We start from the raw sequence: 19424 nt of genomic DNA, 5'->3' as shown, positions 1-19424 counted from the left end.
GATTTGTTCTGCCTTTACTTAAGGTAGCTTAATACTGTAACTAAGTTAACTAAGGTGCATGTTTTCTGATAGCTACATTGGCGCAAGACTATCAACATGAGAGTGCAAGGTCAAAGCTGAATCCTACAACAGCTAAGTATCAGAAGACTGAAGAAGCACTGAGAAGGAACAATATCTAAGTGTCAGGACACACTGCAGGCCCCTGTGAGCTAGACCAGATGTTAAAGATTGAGCCTGTAAAGAGGCAGCTGGTTCTAGACCACGAGCACTCTCTTCCTTGGGCGGTTAGATTGTTATTTATATCCCTGGGATAAAATGGCTTGTCCCCGGGTAGTAACTGACACTTCCAGATCAATAGCACAGACTGAATCATTGCCGTCTGAAAGCAGTAAGGTCTGTGCTGATGGAGAGAACGGGCCGTGACCTTGTTAACACCTCAGGAAGCGCAATCCCATCTGGCACTGTTTAGCTAAATCTTTACAGGAAAGAAACTGCCTTCTGGAGATTATCCTTTTTATTCATCTCCCTTATGAGGAAAGGCTGAGGGAGCTGGGTCTCTTTAGTTTGGAGGAGACTGAGAGGTGACCTCCTTCATGTTTATAAATATGTAAAGGGTGAGTGTCACGAGGATGGAGCCAGGCTTTTCTTGGTGACAACCAATGATAGGACAAGGGGCAATGGGTACAAACTGGAACTCAGGAGGTTCCCCTTAAATATGAGAAGAAATTTCTTCTAAGTGAGGGTGACAGAGCACTGGAACAGGCTGCCCCGGGGGGTTGTGGAGTCTTCTTCTCTGGAGACATTCAAAACCCGCCTGGACGTCTTCCTGCGTAACATCATCTAGGTGTTCCTGCTCCGGCAGAGGGACTGGACTAGATGATCTTTTGAGGTCCCTTCCAATCCCTAACATTCTGTGATTCTATGATTCTATGAAACAAGACTAAGGAAATACTGAAGACAACTTTGTCTAGCATTTTCAACTTTCTCCTCTTGTTGGATAAGGAGAAACTTTACCTCTTTTAGGGCACATTCTGTGCTTCAGCCTGAAATATATATGAGTGGGGACACTATGACAGAGCCCACATTGCTGTGGGTGATGTGAAAGGCAGCTATGTACTTCTTTGCTATCAAAAGAAGCTACTGTCATGTACTGATAAGGATAATGGCCAAAACATTGTGGCAAAAACAGCTACAGGAGAAGATACATTCAGTATAGGCTGAATTGTAATTTACATATCAACAACAAGATAATGAGCCACAGCCCAGGCCAGCTGGCCAATACCGAAGGTGGAGGACGTGCTGGAGGGCATAAAGCTCCACCTTCTGATATGCACAGCGTGGCACAGAGGGAAAAGCTGTGACCCTTCAACGTAGCCCAAGACTTGTTGATCTTTTGCAATCATCCCTTCCCCCCAGACTTTTCTCTCTTTCACAATATCACCTCCACAAAAGGTTGTAAATTATGCAAGCAGGCAACCCAGAGGGGCTATAAAGGCCCACCTTGTGCAAGCACTGGTGGTGCCCACACACTGTTCTGAGGACCACTCTGCCCACCAGTCTCACCACATGAGCTGAACAAGACATCAGAGGACACCACACATCGCTGGATCTGAGACTGTGAACTCCATCACAGATAAAGCAGAGCCATAAGGATGGCAAAATCTTTCTCTCTCTTTTCTTTCTTTCTTTCCTTCCCATACTTCTACCTTTTTTTTGCTTTCGCTTTTATAAGTAACATAGTAACATAAGATTTACAACCCTGCATATGCCACAAACTTTTTACGTTTACCATTCAAACCTACAATGATGTAAATCTTTCTGCCACCGAATCATATACTATTTGGGCCAAGCTGCAAAACAAAAGCCTTTCGTTTGTGGACCTCAAGTACCGTGTGTACTGTTTTCCAACCAAAAGGGACCCACAAACCTGAGTCACTTCTCCCCCAAACTCATACCTGAAGGCGGGACACGACAGCCACAAAATAGGAGGCATAAACCTGAAACCTCACTTTTCACCTGTCTCATGAATAAAGCTGTGGAACTCACAGCCACAGAGTGTTTTTTAGTGGACTCAAGGAAAAACTGCACAAGTTCATGGAAGACAAACCCAGTGAGGCCCTTAAATGGAAAGGGTAAAAAAAAAGCAACTCTGGTTAAGTCCTTAAGCATGAAAATATTGTGGTCTGGTAGAACATATTGGGGAAATGCTGCTGCGAGCTGACTCTTCTTCAGGCAGGCCCATGCAGCTGTTGGGCTCAATGAACCTTTCATGCTATGGTGGCTGTTTTCTTCCTGCGTCATGAGGGAATTCACTTTAGATAACCTTTGGAGGCTTGTCATTTGCCTCTCTGGCAAGTCCATGTGATTATTAATCTTACTATATCCTGTGAAGAACTTTCTTGTATTTATTGCCATCAGTGAAATGCTGGAGTACTGTGTAAGGTTTCTGAAGCCTGAAAGAGTAGCACCAGACTGAGACAAAACAGAATGATGCTTCATCAGGCAAATCTAAGGTGCTGAATAAGATATAGGAGTTGGAGTCTCTGTAGCATTCATAATAGTTTAAAAGCTTAGATGTAGTGTGTGCCACCTGCAATCATGTCTTCACAGTATTACTTATTAACAATGATCATTAAAAAGTAATTGGCAAATTTAAAGCATCCTATTACCTACTAGTGGAGAGAACCAGGCCTTTTGAATTCAGCTGCTTAGCACTGCAAAATCCTTTTCCTGTCAGTACTCTACGGGCAAAATTAGGAGAAGCACAGGCTGTAAACGTCAGCAGCCTTCCACCTGCAAATATTTTACCTGCTTGCATTTCAGGTTTGTGGGTCAACTGTGGAGAAAAGATACTAAAAATCTCTCCATTTTCCTGCATTTCCTTAACCTTAGGATTTTGGAAGCCCTTTGTATATTTTGGTTTTCTGCCTTGAAACCATACACACAGGTCATATTGCCAAAAGCCATCTCTTTACACTGCCTCTCTTCTGCCTATTTCCTGCATAGTACAAGGCTGCGGGCCTCATAAAAACGTTCTGTATGTATGTGCTGTTAGCTGTAGAGGCTTCAGGAAAGCTGAGGTGATCTGAGATTATTCTTTAGATGGAACTGACACAAGTTTGTTCTGCACTGAATATATAGGTCCTACAGCAGTCAGAACCTCAGTGTAATCTGTCATGGGCTCCAATGCCACACAACTTTGCTTTCACTAACTGACTCATCTACTAAGTGTCTTTCTGCAGCTTTGTGTGGCTGTGTCAGAGACCAGAGCTTCATTTTCTCTTATCCCGGTGTTCAGAGGTGAGCGGCTCAAATGCCAGCCCAGGCCCTGTCAAGGACACAGGGTGTCTTTCACACAGAGGGTACACGTCAGGCTGAACTCAGAGTCTTGATCTTCATTGCCTTTTGCATTCTTCATCTTACATTTGGTTTGTGCTGCTCGGAGTGTTTTGCTCTGACATTTCCATGGACCCAGCCCATAGGAGTGACTGGAGGAAAACACTGGTGCCAAGGAGACAAAAAAATTAATTTAATTTAATTTTTTTAATTTTAAAATTAAAGTAATTTATTGGTTCCCCCGATGAGGTGTGGAGCATAAGTATTACTAATGGAGAACTGATCAGCTAAAAGCAGTGTCTTGTGTCAATGCCTATGCTATCTTCAGCCAATACAGATGTGCTAGAGAAAGGCAAATCACATAACAGCTTCTGTTCCCTCAGAATAAATTTCAGCCTGATTCACCTTCATGCACACTGAGTCAAAAGAAGATGTATAAACAGAGCCATAATCAATTATTAATTAGTTAACTTTTTAATCAAGACCTGAGCAAACAGATGATGGTGTGTGTTGAAGGCTAAGCACTTTCATCAGAAATGGTCCACACAAAGAACTGCCTGGCATGAAGGAGATAAGTTCCAGGCTGCTGTGCTAATCACCTCCGAGGACTCACCGGTGCACTTAAGAGTCCCAGCTTCCTCCATTACCTCAGCTGTGAGAGTGCAAGATGCCACTTGAGTGAGAAAGAAAGCAGTTAAATATACAGCTGTGGCATGGAATAATTGCTTCTCCAGTTTTCTTCTGCGTATTCCCAGAGGGTATTCCAAGAAAGCAGATCAATCCCATTTTTAACTCAGTCTTAAATTATTGAACATACTATACACCAGGCCATTAACCAACAGGAAAAAAAAAAAAAGGTTAAGAAAAAGACTTGTGTATATAAGAGAACAGGATATTTTTTAGGAAAGAGATGAAGTACTTTTTATCTTTTTTTGGTGTCTGTAGAAGACAAGTATATTGTTATTTTCAAAATAAAAGCTTTTTCATCTTATGAAGATCCAGTTCTGAGTATGGGAAAAATTACGACACGGACGGCATGAAAGTCAATTTCCTTTTTATAAGCTCTCACTTTATCGTGAGAGGCTCTTCTAGAATGTAATGTTAATTCGTGCAGTGCATGGAAATTCTAACTCTAATGCCTCTCATACTAGAGGGGTGTCTGCACTGCAGATACAAGACGTGACTGCTCTTCACAGAAGTAGCTGTCTCACTTAGCACTATAGCTACAGCAGAGCAAGATATATTCAGTAATTATCCAGGAGCCAAAACCTGTGGTGCCATAACTCTGCTGCTAGTGGTCTGCAAAACATTTAGCAAAAGTACATTTATATAAACTGCAAAAACCACTCTGCATACACTGTCACTACCAGTATTAGTGAACCAGTGGTGTTAAGTCATATTGGGCTAAGAGAAGGGAAAGCAGATCAAATCCTGTGCCTGTAAGTGTGCTAGCCATTCCACAGCACAGCAGGTCACAGCTGGCACAGATGTACCCATGGTGTCACAGTAACCACAGCCTGGTGGTTGCTCTGCCCTCTCTCCTGCCCACGCTGCCTGCTCCATGACTCCATGGAGGGCCCCAGGAGCTCCGAGGACAACAACAGGCAGTGATGGGGCACAGGGAACTGCTCTAGAGGGTAAACTGAGAAAAGGTTCAGACACCAAGAACTAGGCTGCATTGAAAACGATACAAATGCAGGCAGCAGACATCTTTCCAAGTGGCTAACATTTAGCGAACGGCAGTAAAAAGAGCAATGAAGCAGAGGAGTTGGACCTTAAAAGCATAGCTACTTCACACTACTGCTGGCTATGCTGATCTGAAATTGGGGGAAGGTTGCTGGCAGCTCAAAATCCAGCCTGACCAGCAAGACAATTAACTTCCACACCACTTGCAAAAACACTGTGTCACGTCAGTGCTGAGCTATGCATATGAGAGGATGAATGAATTATACAGGCCTTTTTGAATGTATCTGTGCAATCAGTGAGGAGGAGTTATATAAGGCTCCTCATCCCAGTAAAGGGGAAAGTGTTTGTCTTTCTTCAGCACAGTTCACCCAGGGACAGGTTCCACACAGGAAAGCACTGACAGTCTGCCTTGTAGAGACACAGCAAACAAGGTGACTGTTTTCTCTGCAATTCTCAGAGATTTCCCAGAAGAGCCAAATCCTATAACCTGAGTCAAGCTTAAGTAAAACAGCTTTTAGGCAAAGGATCTCAACAGGCATAGGAAAACCTGCCTCACTGCAGCTGCAGGTCTCCTGCAGGCTGTGCAGTCATTGCTTACATTTGCAAAGGAGGGAGCATAAAAAACAGACACATACTTATAGATCCCCATTCCCATAGGTACATTCCTATCTCCACTCTGGCAGGTATCCCACCACCCTCTCTGGCATGCAGGAGCGTTGAGCCACAGCTCCTACATTAAACACCCTACATGAGAATCATTCTCTTCTACTGCCCACAGAGCTTTCTGGATGCACAAACAATCACTGTCTGATGGCTTGCAGACACAGAAGCTTAACCACACAAAAGCACCTCCAATGCAATGAGCGTTCAGTGATTGCTTCCCAGTGAACAATTCCCAGAGAAGCTGCCGATAGCCCATGGCTAGTAGTGAGGGCAGGCATTTTTTCAAGTTGCATTAAGAAGCTATGAACAGAGGGACAGAGAACTGGCAGTCCTCTCTGGAGACTTTTGTTTAATATTTGGAGGAGAGGAGGAAGATGCCATTCCCAGATGGGCCAGTGGGAACAGGTTTATCTCTGAGTAAAGAAGAGTAGGTAAACAAATTCTTATTAAACCGTTGACCTGCAATAAGTACATGCTGTTTATTAGCAGAAGAGCCACAGTAGAGCATGCTAGCCTAGCAAAGACATTTTTTTCCTCACCTGCCCAGTGGGTTAAGAGTACCAACACGGACAATTACCATAATTCAGCTACTTGTGGTAGCTTGATATAGAAAATCATTTGTGTTTTCAGAAGCTAATCTGCAGTGAAAAAATACTTTATTCTTACATATGTGTGTGTGCATGTACCTATACACTTTTTGTGATACCTGTGTGACAATAGAAAACACGACTCCAAAATGCTCCAGGCACTAATTAGAAGTTTCCTACACAAAACCTCTGGGACTGATGCTGCTGTTCCCTGAATCTGAATCTTTGTTCTGACCCCTTTCTGTAGCTGAAGGTCTGGTTAAACACACTGTAACTTTTCTACCATTTTCTGAATCAAGCTGGCAAGAAGTCAGATTTCAGTGTTTCTTTCCAGTGCTATTTAAAAATGAGAGATTCACTAGAGACAATTCTGCTGCCTGTGTGTCTTGTTGCAGATGGACTCCAGCCACTGATTAGACCCCAGTGGAGCAGCAGCACATGTGGATTGTAAAGGAGTCTATTCATATTTCATGAAGATGCAGCTTTCTTCTTACGTGTTTGTAGATTAGAAAGAAGGAGATAACTACAACAATAATAGTAACAGAAATATTCTAGTATGGACCAGAGTCCTCCTAAAAAAAAAAAAAAAAAAAAGGTGAAAAATTATCTAATTATCTCTGGCTCAGGCTCCTGTTACTGTCTTGAATTCTTCATTTCTTTCTGATATTTGTCTTATCATCCTGACAATCATTATCACAATAATATCAAAAACCAATAAGTCCCTAACTTCACAGGGAGCAATAAGGATCCAACCACTAGTAGGAGCTTTACTGGTCATTTTTCATATTTCTAAACTGTTCTGGAGGTGAGAGAAACATCTCCCTGAGTGATGCTCCTTTTCCTTGTCACTTTACCCTGAAGTCACTGACTCAGAGTATCCTAACCTGCAAAGCCTCTTTGCCCATTGCACTGCTCATAGCCATAAAGTCAGCAGAGCTGTGCCCAAGAGTAATAAATAGAATTAATGCTTACAGAGCAAGGGGCTTGTGCTGCGCACTCCCAGAGAGGGGGATCCCACATTCCCTCAAGGTAAGCGCAAGGCTGAGTACCCAAGGCACCACCCAACGTGGAAAAACACAGTCATTAATGACAAAACACCACTCTGGAGAGGGTATCTGGAATAATAAGAAACCCATTACAAGCTCTGAGCTTTTGAAAGGCTCAGAGAAGAACCAGAAACTTGGATCGCAATCATAAACTGTAGTTATAACCCACCACTCCAGGCCAGACCCACTGAGGCTGGGACCCCAGTCCTGCTGGTCAGCAGGAGATCACTGACATAAAATGGCAAGGCACTATGGCAACAGTCAGTTGAGTAAGAGGTCAGACAAGTATGTGAGCAGACAGGTAGGTGGGATAAAAAAATACTACCTTGAGTGAGTGTCTTCAGAGATAAGAGGATGAGAAAATGCTTTCAACATACTAAGCTGATGGGGTGAATAGGAAACCACATTCTGTTTCACAGATATCAAAGGTTTGTTGTTTTTTTTTTTCCCAGTCAGTTTAGTCATTGTTCTCTGTATGTCTCTGTGTTGCTTTTTCAGTAGTAACATGTCTCTTGAAGCTGTAATCACTGGCTTATAAGTTTGCATATCCATGTGTGGAGACATCTCCAGCAAAATAAGTGAGAGAGATGGGTTAGTGGAATCAGCAGCACTGAAGGACTTGAACACAGTGCAGGCCTGACATTTTCTTATGCCTAAGCTTCTAGGAAAGGGCTCAAGACCTTACTGAAAAGATAAACACATGGAAAAATCTTTAAGAGTGTCAGAGGATGGAGAAGAAGGAGGAGGAGGAGGAGGAGGAGAAGGAGGAGGAGGAGGAGGACAGGAGAAGGAGAAGGAGAAGGAGAAGGAGAAGGAGAAGGAGAAGGAGAAGGAGAAGGAGAAGGAGAAGGAGAAGGAGAAGGAGAAGGAGAAGGAGAAGGAGAAGGAGAAGGAGAAGGAGAAGGAGAAGGAGAAGGAGAAAGAAGGAGAAGGAGAAGGAGAAGGAGAAGGAGAAGGAGAAGGAGAAGGAGAAGGAGAAGGAGAAGGAGAAGGAGAAGGAGAAGGAGAAGGAGAAGGAGAAGGAGAAGGAGAAGGAGAAGGAGAAGGAGAAGGAGAAGGAGAAGGAGAAGGAGAAGGAGAAGGAGAAGGAGAAGGAGAAGGAATCTGCCAGTCAAGGAAGTTATGCCTGTGCAGTTAGGAATAAAATTAAGATTGACAAAATTCCATGTAAGTTTGAACTTTTAAAGGAAATTAAAGTTTGAGGTTATCAGTGCTACATGCAGAAGGAAAATAACAACAAAAAGAGATGGGACAGCTCTCTGCAAGGCTGAAGTAAACATTAAAGTGAATCTATGTATGCTTCAAATAAAATTAGTATTTCACCTTGATTTTTTAATAAAGATCCTTATGTTGAATATGGAAACAGAATATGTGAATAAGGATATGGAAAGGGAAATCATATTCCAAACAGATAAATACAGATTATTTAATAAATATCTTTTTGAAGGTATTTATTATTTATTTACAAAAATCAGCTTTTTGAGGTTGGTATCATGCAACCAGAAAACAGTATCTCCAGCCACTAGGCTGTGGTTATATGATGATCAAGGTCACATCTACACAGTAGCAGATCATCTGGCAGAGGAAACCTGAGTTGGACCAGAAGGAATGCATGATTCCCATTTCTTTTGAATTAGCCATCATATATGGTACTGTATTCATGTATTCATACTGTCCGTAGGAAGACAGATAATACTTGATTTAGAATAAAATCTGCTGTGCTCCCCCAAAAAAACAACCAAACACAAACCAAAACTCTGCTGGAGAGATTTAAGACCAATTTTGTGCTTTGCTTTGCATGGATAATGTTTTGAATGAGTCCTTTGAAACTGGATTTGCTGCAATATGACCACTGCCTAACACAACTCAAAGTTGTGCTAGGCACACACACAAATTTTCACAAACAGAAGTTTTTAGAGTAAATTTTGAACAAGAAAATAGTTGAAAACTTGAATGCAAACGGGACAAAATGAAGACCAGTTGTACAAATTGTAAATGAAATTAAAACATAGTACCTTTGTTTAACAGAGTACCTGAAGTTTCCTGTTTTACAGTTGAGTAAAATCTGGTAGATTTCCTGTGAATAGGCTTTTTCTGAAGTCTTTAATATACTGCCACATGCATATTAGGTGGTATAGCAGGGTATTGGGCTATGTAACCCTGGAGATTATTCCCAGTCATATGTGGCAGGTTTTGCAGCAAGAAAGATATAAATGATAAGAGGATGATGAGTGGCTGCTTGGGAGTGTTTCTGCTGAATGCCATGGTTAGTCTAGTAAGTTTTAAAAAAGTATTGTCCATTACACATTTTGTGTCTTTTACTGATTATATTGTAAATTTTTCATAAATTCTAGGCATTTAGACCTCTGTAGCTCTCACCTAAAGTTTTTTTCCTCATCCTGTCTTAATACTTACAGAAAGTAGATTTTCTTCCTTAAGGAGTAGTAAAATATTTGACAAATATAGGGGCGCTATAGGTAAACTGTATGAACTTCAGTACAGTTCAGCAGTGTAGTGGTTGCTGTACCTTTCTCTCTTGCTTTTTAGTACAAGAAAATTTTACTTTCTTCCTGTATTGCTAACCACAATGCACCGTTACAATCTCTGGTTGGTGGCAATTTATGTACACCTGATTACTTAGTAAGTCTGATCTCTGTGAGGTCAAGGCTAATCTGTTCTAAAATCCAGACCTTCTGCTTTTGTTTAATATAGCCCACTGAGATTAAAATGGGATTAGGGCTCATCTGATCAGGAGAATAACATCTGCAGATGAACACTCCCACTATTCTCTTGCAAAAACTGCTAGGTGGAAATGATGTCTTGCAGTGGCAATGGGTCCTATACGTCAACATACATATGGCATTTGTTGACTTCTTTCATCCCTCTGACAGTTTTAAAACCAGACTTTGAGTATGTTATTTTCCGGAGCCAGATCCAAACTGTTACTCTGCATATGGAGCACCCAAATATGGGTATCAGAATGGCTGTTTTTCTTCTCATTCATCTCCATGTATTTTTAATTTACTAAGGCAGCAAAACATGAAACAAAATTAAATAGCTGGAAACTGTCAAGCTGTACATTTAATAAAGTGTTTAAAATTTTACCTGTTTTATTACCAAGATTTCTTTTAAAATGTTTTCTCTTCTTTAAACATATGTGAGTGCTAATTGTACAAAACTAAGATGTTTTCAGTTCATCGTAGTTCAATGTCTACATTATATATATATCACAGAAACAAGCATGTCTACATGATCCAAATGATATGCCTCCTGTTATTTGTGCTGAAGCCAAGCATATGGATTGCTAAAACCCAAATTAAACTAATAGTACTCTTCTGCATTGTTTTTTTCATAGTATTTTCTGTAAAGCCATTCTTCTGTAGTATTTTCAATCTAGACATAGGATTTTAATGTTAAAGTATAAGTTTATGATGTGAGCCCCAAAGTGGAAGTAAATGAGCAAAATTATTTGGTCAATGTGTTCTCATTATGCAGATTCTATGAAATGTCAAAACAATATAACTGCCAATGATGAAGATGATATAAGTATCACTGGTAGCATGCAGTGAAAAGCTCTACAGAGAGAGTTCTCAAAGTGCTATTTTTGCACAGAGAGGCTGCTTGGCTGCTTTCCTGGAATTCAGCCTGCTCTGGGTGAGGTCATGATGTGGCTAAAGTAATTAACAAGGTCAATCTCACCAGCTCAGTATAAACCAAGGATAACTCTACTGTAGTGTAGAACTACAATGACCAAGAAGAAAACCTGGCATTCCGTTCTTGGTTGCAAGTACTGCCCATGCTATTGATGATACCAGGTTATGCTGCAAGTAGGTTTCAGGACTTCTCAACTTCGGGATGATTCTTGGCCATTTCACTGCATTCATGCAGGAGGTTATCTTTTGGGTGATGTTATTTCCTAACAGTGCTCTGAGAGTCATTCAACAACCAAGGTTAGATCCTTAACTTCTCCAGCAGTTAAGGTTTATCTTTGGTTCTGTTTGGGTATCTGAGAAAATGAACACCCTCTGAAAAGACAAAAATGCTTATTAAAGCATTGATCGAGTTCTTAAAAAATTTTCAATGGAAGCAACAGAAGGTACTTTTAACGATATGTGTAATTACATTTTCTTAAGCATATGGGATGAGCTCCCATATGGTTTTTACTTGAAGACACAATGCATCCATTGAAAGAATCAAGTATCTCACTAAATGAGAATGTGTGAGGATATCAGTATCAATCCATAAAATCTATTTTTTTTTCTTTTATCAGCAAGGTCATAATTTATAATCTTAGAGTATACAACTGTCTGAATACATGAAGATACAAAGAAGCATTATTGTAGTCATCAGCACATTATAATGATTTCCCATGTCTCTGAGAAGTTACCTTGCATTCTCCCCTTACCAGAAAGCAATGTTAAGATCATGGAATCACAGGATCATAGAATGTCCTGAGTTGGAACAGACCCACAAGGATCATCAGGTCCAACTCCTGTTCCTGCATATGACAACTCCACAGTTCACACCATGTGTCTGAGGATGTTGTCCAGTCTCTTCTCGGACACTGTCAGGCTTGGGGCCGTGACAGCTCCCTGGGGAGCCTGTTCCAGTGCTTCACCACCCTCTGGTTGAAGAACATTTTCCTCATGTCCAACCTAAAACTACCCTGGCACATCTTCCTGACATTCCCCTGGGTTCTGCCATAGGTCTCTAAAGAGAAGAGTTCAGCATCTACCCTTCCTCCTCCCCTTGTGAGGAAGCTGTGACTGCTATGAGGTCTCCTTTTTGTCTCCTCTTTTCCGGGCTGAGCGCATCAAGTGACTTTAGCCACTCCTCATACAGCTTCCTCTCGAAACCCTTCACCAACTTCATTGCACTCTTCTGGACACTCTCCAGCAGCTTTTTATCTTTTTTACCCTGTGGCACCCAGACCCACACACAGTGCTCCAGGCGAGGCCGCACCAGTGCAGAGCAGAGTGGGACAGTCACCTCCCTACCTGGCTGGCAATGCTGTGCTGGATGCACCCAGGACACGGTTGCCCTCCTGGCTGCCAGGGCACACTGTTGGCTCATGTTCAACTTGCTGTTGACCAGAACCCCCAGATCTCTCTCTGCCGAGCTGCTTTCCAGCATCTCATCCCCCAGTCTGCATGTACAGCCAGGGTACTTGCCCTTGTTGAACTTCATGTGGTTGGTGATTGCCCAGTTTGTTGAGATCCCTCTGCAGGGCCTCTGTGCCCTCAAGAGTGTCAGCAGCTCCTCCTAATTTTGTGTCATTAGCAAACTTACTAAGCAAGCCCTCAAGTCCTAATCTAAGTCACTTATGAAGACACTGAAGAGCACTACCCCTAAGATGGATCCCTGCAGAACCCCACTGGTGACCAGTCACCAGCCCGACATAACCCCATTTATTAGAATCCTTTGAGCCCGGCCTGTCAGCCAATTGCTCACCCATTGCACTGTGTGTTTACCCAGCTGTGTGCTGGACATCTTGTCCAGGAGGATACTGTGAGAGACAGTATCAAAGGCTTTACTGAAATCCAAAAATACCACGTTGACAGGCTTCTCTTAGTCAACTAGCTGGGTAACCTTGTTGTAGAACATAATTAAGTTGGTCAGGCAAGAATTTCCCCTCATGAACCTGTGCTGGCTGGGGCCAAAGACTGTGTTGTCATTCAGATGCTTTTCAATAACTCCCAGAACAATCTTCCCCATGATTTTTCCAGGAATAGAAGTCAGGCTGACAGGCCTGTATTTGCCAGAGTCATCCCTGTTGCCTTTCTTGTAGGTTGGGACAACATTTGCCAGCTTCCAGTCTTCCAGGACCTCTCCAGATTCCCAGGAGCATTGAAAAATAACAGAGAGAGGTCTCACTATGATGTCAGCCAGCTGTTTAAGCACCCTCAGATGAATCCCATCAGGCACCATCAACTTGTAGAGATCTAGCTGGAGTGGGCAAAATTATTTGGTCAATGTGTTCTTATGTTAGTTACACCTTTCCAGTTAAAGTGCATGTAAGGTTTTCCTTGAAGATTGTTTATGTCACTTGTTATAGAAATTCTGGCATGGTAAATAATGTAGACATTTATTTTTCACTGGAGTTTTGAAAGGTCATAAGAACCTGCAAAGTTACTTCACTCACTACTACTTCATTTCCACTACTCAGGAATATTCACTTACTCCACTAGATTGAATCATACAGCTACTATGGTTAGTGTGAAAATAGGAAGTACAGTTACTAAATAACAAACATTCTGATGTCTTGCCATCCAGCTAGTCTCATTTTGTAAAACAAGATTTGCAAGTTACATAGCTAACATATTTCAATTTCTGCCTGGCTGTAATTTAATGTAATAATACATTACTTTGACTCCTAAATTGCTCAACAGAATGATTGGTTCTTGATTTATCTTAATGGGTGAAAATGGAGCTGTAACTTGTTAAGATTATTTTGTTGCTAAACTTCCATATCATCCGATTTGTGCCAAAGCCCTCGTGGAATTCTTGACAAATATTCTTTCTGGTTTTTCACTTTAAATGCATATGACTTTGAGTATGGTAAGAAAACACAGACTCGCCTTCTTCCTGTTACATGTGATTCTCATTTAGGCATAAGTTGGTTCCCTTAATCATGAAGCCAGAAGAGCACATGAGCATTGGACTACCATTTGCAGGTAGGGGGAATACTTTTTTAAAGCACCAAAGCAGTAATCACCTTTATAATCAGAAGCCAAAGATGCATTCTGTGTTGAACATTATCTCTGAAATAGTTTCCTAAATGTCCACTTCTTGATTTGTTGGTTAGGAGGAAAAAATAAACTTCCTGCTTTTCTAAGTTAGCAAATACAGTCTTTTTTAAAATTTTCATACCCACAGAAAGAAAATTCTGTTCTGTAACAGCAAGAACTAACACACAGCTGTTGTTGCATAACTACTACTGAAGTTACAGGTCTGATCCAACTCCTCTGTTTTCAACAAAAAAATTTAAAATTTCTCCTGTGTGTCAGAGGTACAGGCCAAGCCAACAGCAAAAAAGTTTACACTGAATATAAGGAGAGATAACTCTGCTTGCAGAAGGAAGAGTGAGAAGAGACATGAAGAAACATGCTATAGCACATGAGAGAGCCCAAATTCAGCGACACTCACATCAACATAGTCCAGGGTTTCAGCCATTACAGGAAAAAAAAATAAAATAACCACCTTCTGAAAGTCCCAGAAACTGAATGAGATACTTGGAGATCAAGTGAAAAGGGCTATAAAGTTTAATTAGTTGATTAACTATTTGACAGTGCATGTTATAAAATGTCGAAGGAATAATATGCTTTGGAAAAAAACAGGTATGGTATTGGGAGCTGAAGCTTTGAGAAAATCGGGAAATCTCACGGAGGTCTGCTGTAGTGGTTGGTAGAAAAGCACACAGCCTTCCAGAGCTTTGGGACCTACAACAATTTGTGATTCCTGGTGTGTGAAAACACGGAGCCCCTTGCAGGACTTCACGGCAGTGGGAGGGGTGGTGTGAGCTGGGTCCCTCTGCACATGGTGGCCTGCAACATGCTGTGCAGCACCCCTGGGCCTGGCAGCCCCTCCACGCCTGTGAGGAGAAACTGGGGAGCAGAGCTTCTCTCTGCCTCGCATCCCCACTCTGCAGGGCGAGTGCCTGTGGGCTGCTGCACCTCCCAGAGATCCTCATAACTGCTCCAGAAGCTCTGTCTGACAAGGATGCCCCAAGACCAGCCACGCAGGAACAGCACTGCAACACAGCCCAGCAGCTCAGCTACAGTTTCTAGGATGAATTTCCTCCTTCGATCTCCATTTCGTTCTTCATACGTGGCATAGAACACAAGGCCCTACTGTGAACAGGGCAGCACCCTGGTCATTATCCTTCTCCTTGCAGTCCCACCAGCATATTTGTGGATTTTACTCCCCTCTGAGACTCATGGCACACGTGCTCTGCCTATTCATGGGAAATACAAGTTTGCTGGAGAACAGAGTGTTTAGCACCAAAGTGTTTTGATTTATTAAGAAAAAGCCTTAATTTCTGTTCCAAATAAAGTTTCAGAAAATGATCTTCAAAGATGAGTGCAGCATGCCTACATGAAAAACGTAACATGTCTGCATATTTAATTTTGGTTTTTAAAATGTATTAATCAGCAGTTTAACAAAATCACTGATAGGATGTGTTTGATGTGAAAACAAATCCAACAAATAATTACACTTCTAGATTCTATTGCCAGCAAAGTCCTCTGTTTTGAAAGTGCCATCACAGACAGCCAACCTCTCCTTCTCGCTCCCTCAAAATAAAACATCAAGCTAGGATAAAACTGAGTTACAACTAGGTTGACAGGATTTCAGACACCACAAAAAAACCTTGGCAATTCAGGTAAATCCCATGGCTGATTAATCCAATTTGAAATCTTGGACTAACAAAACCACAGGTTAAATAAAACAAAACATACCGCCCGGGCCCCCTTGGAGGTGGTAGAAATCACCCACAGACTGAAAATTTTTGCCAAAGTAGATTTCGCTTTTGTGTTTTGCAAGCAAGCCCACACAAAGCCCCTTTAGCAGAGCTGGCTCCATCCTGAAGGCACGTCAAACTCTTTATACAGCAGATATTAAAAAAAGCTTCTGTTTCCAACCTGAACCAGAGCTTGTGTGTGAAAAGTTGTCTTGGTTTTGCGAAGAATGTCACCTTTCTCTTACTTTGTTGAGAGCTTGCCCTTATAGTATCAGCTGCAATACCACCACTGTCAAAAAGTCTGTAAAGGCATTCTTTCTCCAACTGTGCTGTAGTCCTGGCTTGAATCTCAGCTCCAGCGACAGCATTGATTAGACCCACTTTCGTCTTCTCAGAGTTTTCACAATTTTAACTAAAATGATGGGCCTAAGGTTGTTATACTCCATTATCAATCTTAAAACTGCTCACTCACCTGAAGAAACATTGCATAGTAAATGTCATACCTGTTGATGATTGACGTCATACCTACTTCTTACAAACTGGGCTTCTACCTGCAGAAATGATTGTGGATGTATGTGGTGAAGACTTTATAAGCTGCAAGAATATCCTGCATTTTCTTTCTCTTGCTAGTGCTGAAAAATACAGATTTTGAGTGCCATATTTAAAAGGGGACAAACCTGCATTTTATGCCATACTTAAAGTGCTTGGTTTAGTTTTAACTGTGTATGCACATGTTACATCTTCTCTGAACTGGGGCATGGTGCATACCATTTACTATTTGAGGTAAAGAAATCATAAAAGGGCTATTCTTTTCCAGTTATTACAGAAATCAGTTAAGATCTTCACTCATTCTTGGCATTAAAATAGACCTAAATTGAATATAATTTGTCACATACTAATTATTTTTAAATAGTACTTTTAAATAGTATTTGTATTTATATGTAATTTTGTGCCTCTTAAACGCAGATAAAGAGATAAAACAAGCTGTCACAAGTCAGTAATAATCAATGAGAGAGTCCAAATCTACCTGAAAGCAATGGAAAAACAAGTTTGAGCAGCACCTGCCCAGCCCTTTTGGCATCAAATGCTTATCACTAGAGATTACATTCAAGGTGGCACTGGCCATTTGGTATCTTGAAGGAAGGCTTTCAGATTGTGCAAGAACTGATGCTGGTGGTCCAACTGGAGACAGTTGCAAAAGTCACCATCTTTCAGATCTGACATAGAACAGAGATTCTCAGCATCAAGAATGACATATCTGGAAAAAACCCAGATCAAGTAATTGCATCTGTCTTCTTAAATTGTTCTTAATGGAATGAGCATGTTACAGTGACCTTTAGAATGTCTAATGGGCACTGTATTTGAGCTTTTTGAATATTTGAGCCACCTTCCAAAGAATCATAAAATCATTTTGGTTGGAAGAGACCCTCAAGACCATGGAGTCCAACCATTAACCTAAATCTGGCACTAAACCGTGTCCCTAAGAACCTCATCTACACATCTTTTAAACAGCCTCAGGGATGGTGATTCAACGGCTTCCCTGAGCAGCCTGTTCCAGTGCTTCAAAACCATCTGTGTGAAGAAATTTTTCCTGATATCCAATCTCAACCACGACTTGAGGCCATTTGCTCTCATCCTGTTGCTTGTTACTTGGGAGAAGAGACCAACACCCTCCATGCTACAACCTCCTCTCAGGTAGTTGTAGACAGCAATAAGGTCTCCCCTCAACCTCCTTTTCTCCAGGCTGAATAGCCGCAGTTCCCTCAGCCACTCCTCATCAGGCTTGTGCTCCAAATCCCTCACCAACTTCATTGCCCTTCTCTGAACTCTCTCCAGCACCTCTGTGTCTTTCCTGTTGTGAAGGGCCCAAAACTGAACACAGGATTTGAGGTGGGGCCTCAACAGTGCTGCGTATAGGGTGAAAATCACTTCTCTCGTCCTGCTGGCCACTTTCTTTATGGTACAAGCCAGGATGCTCTTGGCCTTTTTGGCCACCTGGGCACACTGCTGGCTCATGTTCAGCCGCTGTCAGCCAACACCCCCAGATCCTTTTCTGCCAGGCAGCTTTCCAGCCACTCTTCCCTGAGCCTGTAACATTGCATGGTGTTGTTTACATCTCATTTGTTTATTCCTCTTAGCCTGTGCATTAAACTGCATCATAATCAGGATGGATTAAACAAAAACAACAAAAACCAACCTCATATGGTTAATTTCAGATCCCATGATTATATTTTCTCTAAAATTTCAACTGTAGAAATAGTTCTTCATTGGTTCTCTTGAACTGCTGTGTTGGTCTGTTTTATTTGTCTGATTCTTAAAAAAAGCTACTGCAGTACAACAAGACAACTCTTGAATTTCATCTGTGATCAGAATTATTCTATAGAACACAAGTTTGTAAACTTGGGAAACTTGGCTAGGTTTTGGGGATGAATTTCTGTAAGAAGCTCTTAATGAATGCAGGAAGATTACACATACCTGAATTATTTAGTTTGTGATAGAGAGTCTTCCATCTGAAAAACCTGGGTATCTTGTCTTCTGAAAGCTTCTCAAGAGATCCATTAATTTTGGTTCTAACTTTCCTTTTATGTTCTGATTCCAGATTCTCCTTTTAGTTTGAAAGGTCTCTGCTTTTTCAGTTGGTGGGACTAATTTTGTGGTGCTGCTTTAAACCACTCTTTTGATCTTACTCTAAAATTCAATATAGCATGACTCAGTGCTGTCACCACTACCAAATACAAAGCCCAATATGTCAGCTACACTTTGAAAGTTTTTTGTTTCTATTGGAACCACTGAAAATTTTGAAACTCTTCTGACAAATGAGATTTCCGGTCTATTGACCTTGGGGTGTTTCAGTTCACCATATAAGCACTTTCAGTGTCCATGTGCAGGACTCTTTAACTGAGCAATGCTAATTGGTACTATGCACACAAAGACTTAGCAATTTAAAAGGGAAATTATTTCATGACTTTCCTTTCCTTTCATTGGAAAAGTCAAGGGGTTAGCATTGACTCCAGTCCTAAAATGTTTATGTCATTTTTTCTTTCTGCCTTCCCTGCACACCAGCTCTGTGCATAGTTAATCAGCAGATTGTAGCTATTATTTTATAAATACTCACCATTTCATGTCTCAGTATCTGAAGACAATTTTTACCTCGTATTTATTTCCCTGAAACATTCCACAAGAGGGGAGGAGATCACTTGAAAATTAGATTACTGCAGAGATGAAAACAAATAGCTTGTAAATCATCAGGTGCAAGAAATATGAGAAGGCTGAACATAAGGACAGAGAAAAGGAAGAAAAGGATAATTACTGTTTGATGGTATAGCAATGAGGATAATTTAATTTGTGAGAGGAGTATGGTCAGTGGGAGACATTTCCCTCCAGCTCTGCTTGGACAATAGCCTAGTCAGAAATTTCTTGTGTAAGAAATCCAAGTTATAGCTAACGTTCAGTTTGACCTCTATCCCTGAGGCACTCCTAACTGTCGCAAGTTAGAGGGAACAGAGGGTATTAAGCTGAGGCTCCAAACTACATGATACAAGAAACTGCTGGGAAATTAGCAAGGATGTTGGAGCTCATCCACCAAACTGACAATCGTTCCTAAGACTGCTGACTTGCCAGCTTGCAGGTGTCCATATAAATGAGGCT

The sequence above is a fragment of the Columba livia genome, chromosome Z, assembly GCF_036013475.1.
Source record: "Columba livia isolate bColLiv1 breed racing homer chromosome Z, bColLiv1.pat.W.v2, whole genome shotgun sequence".
Taxonomy (NCBI): domain Eukaryota; kingdom Metazoa; phylum Chordata; class Aves; order Columbiformes; family Columbidae; genus Columba; species Columba livia.
This window is presented reverse-complemented; position numbering follows the sequence as displayed.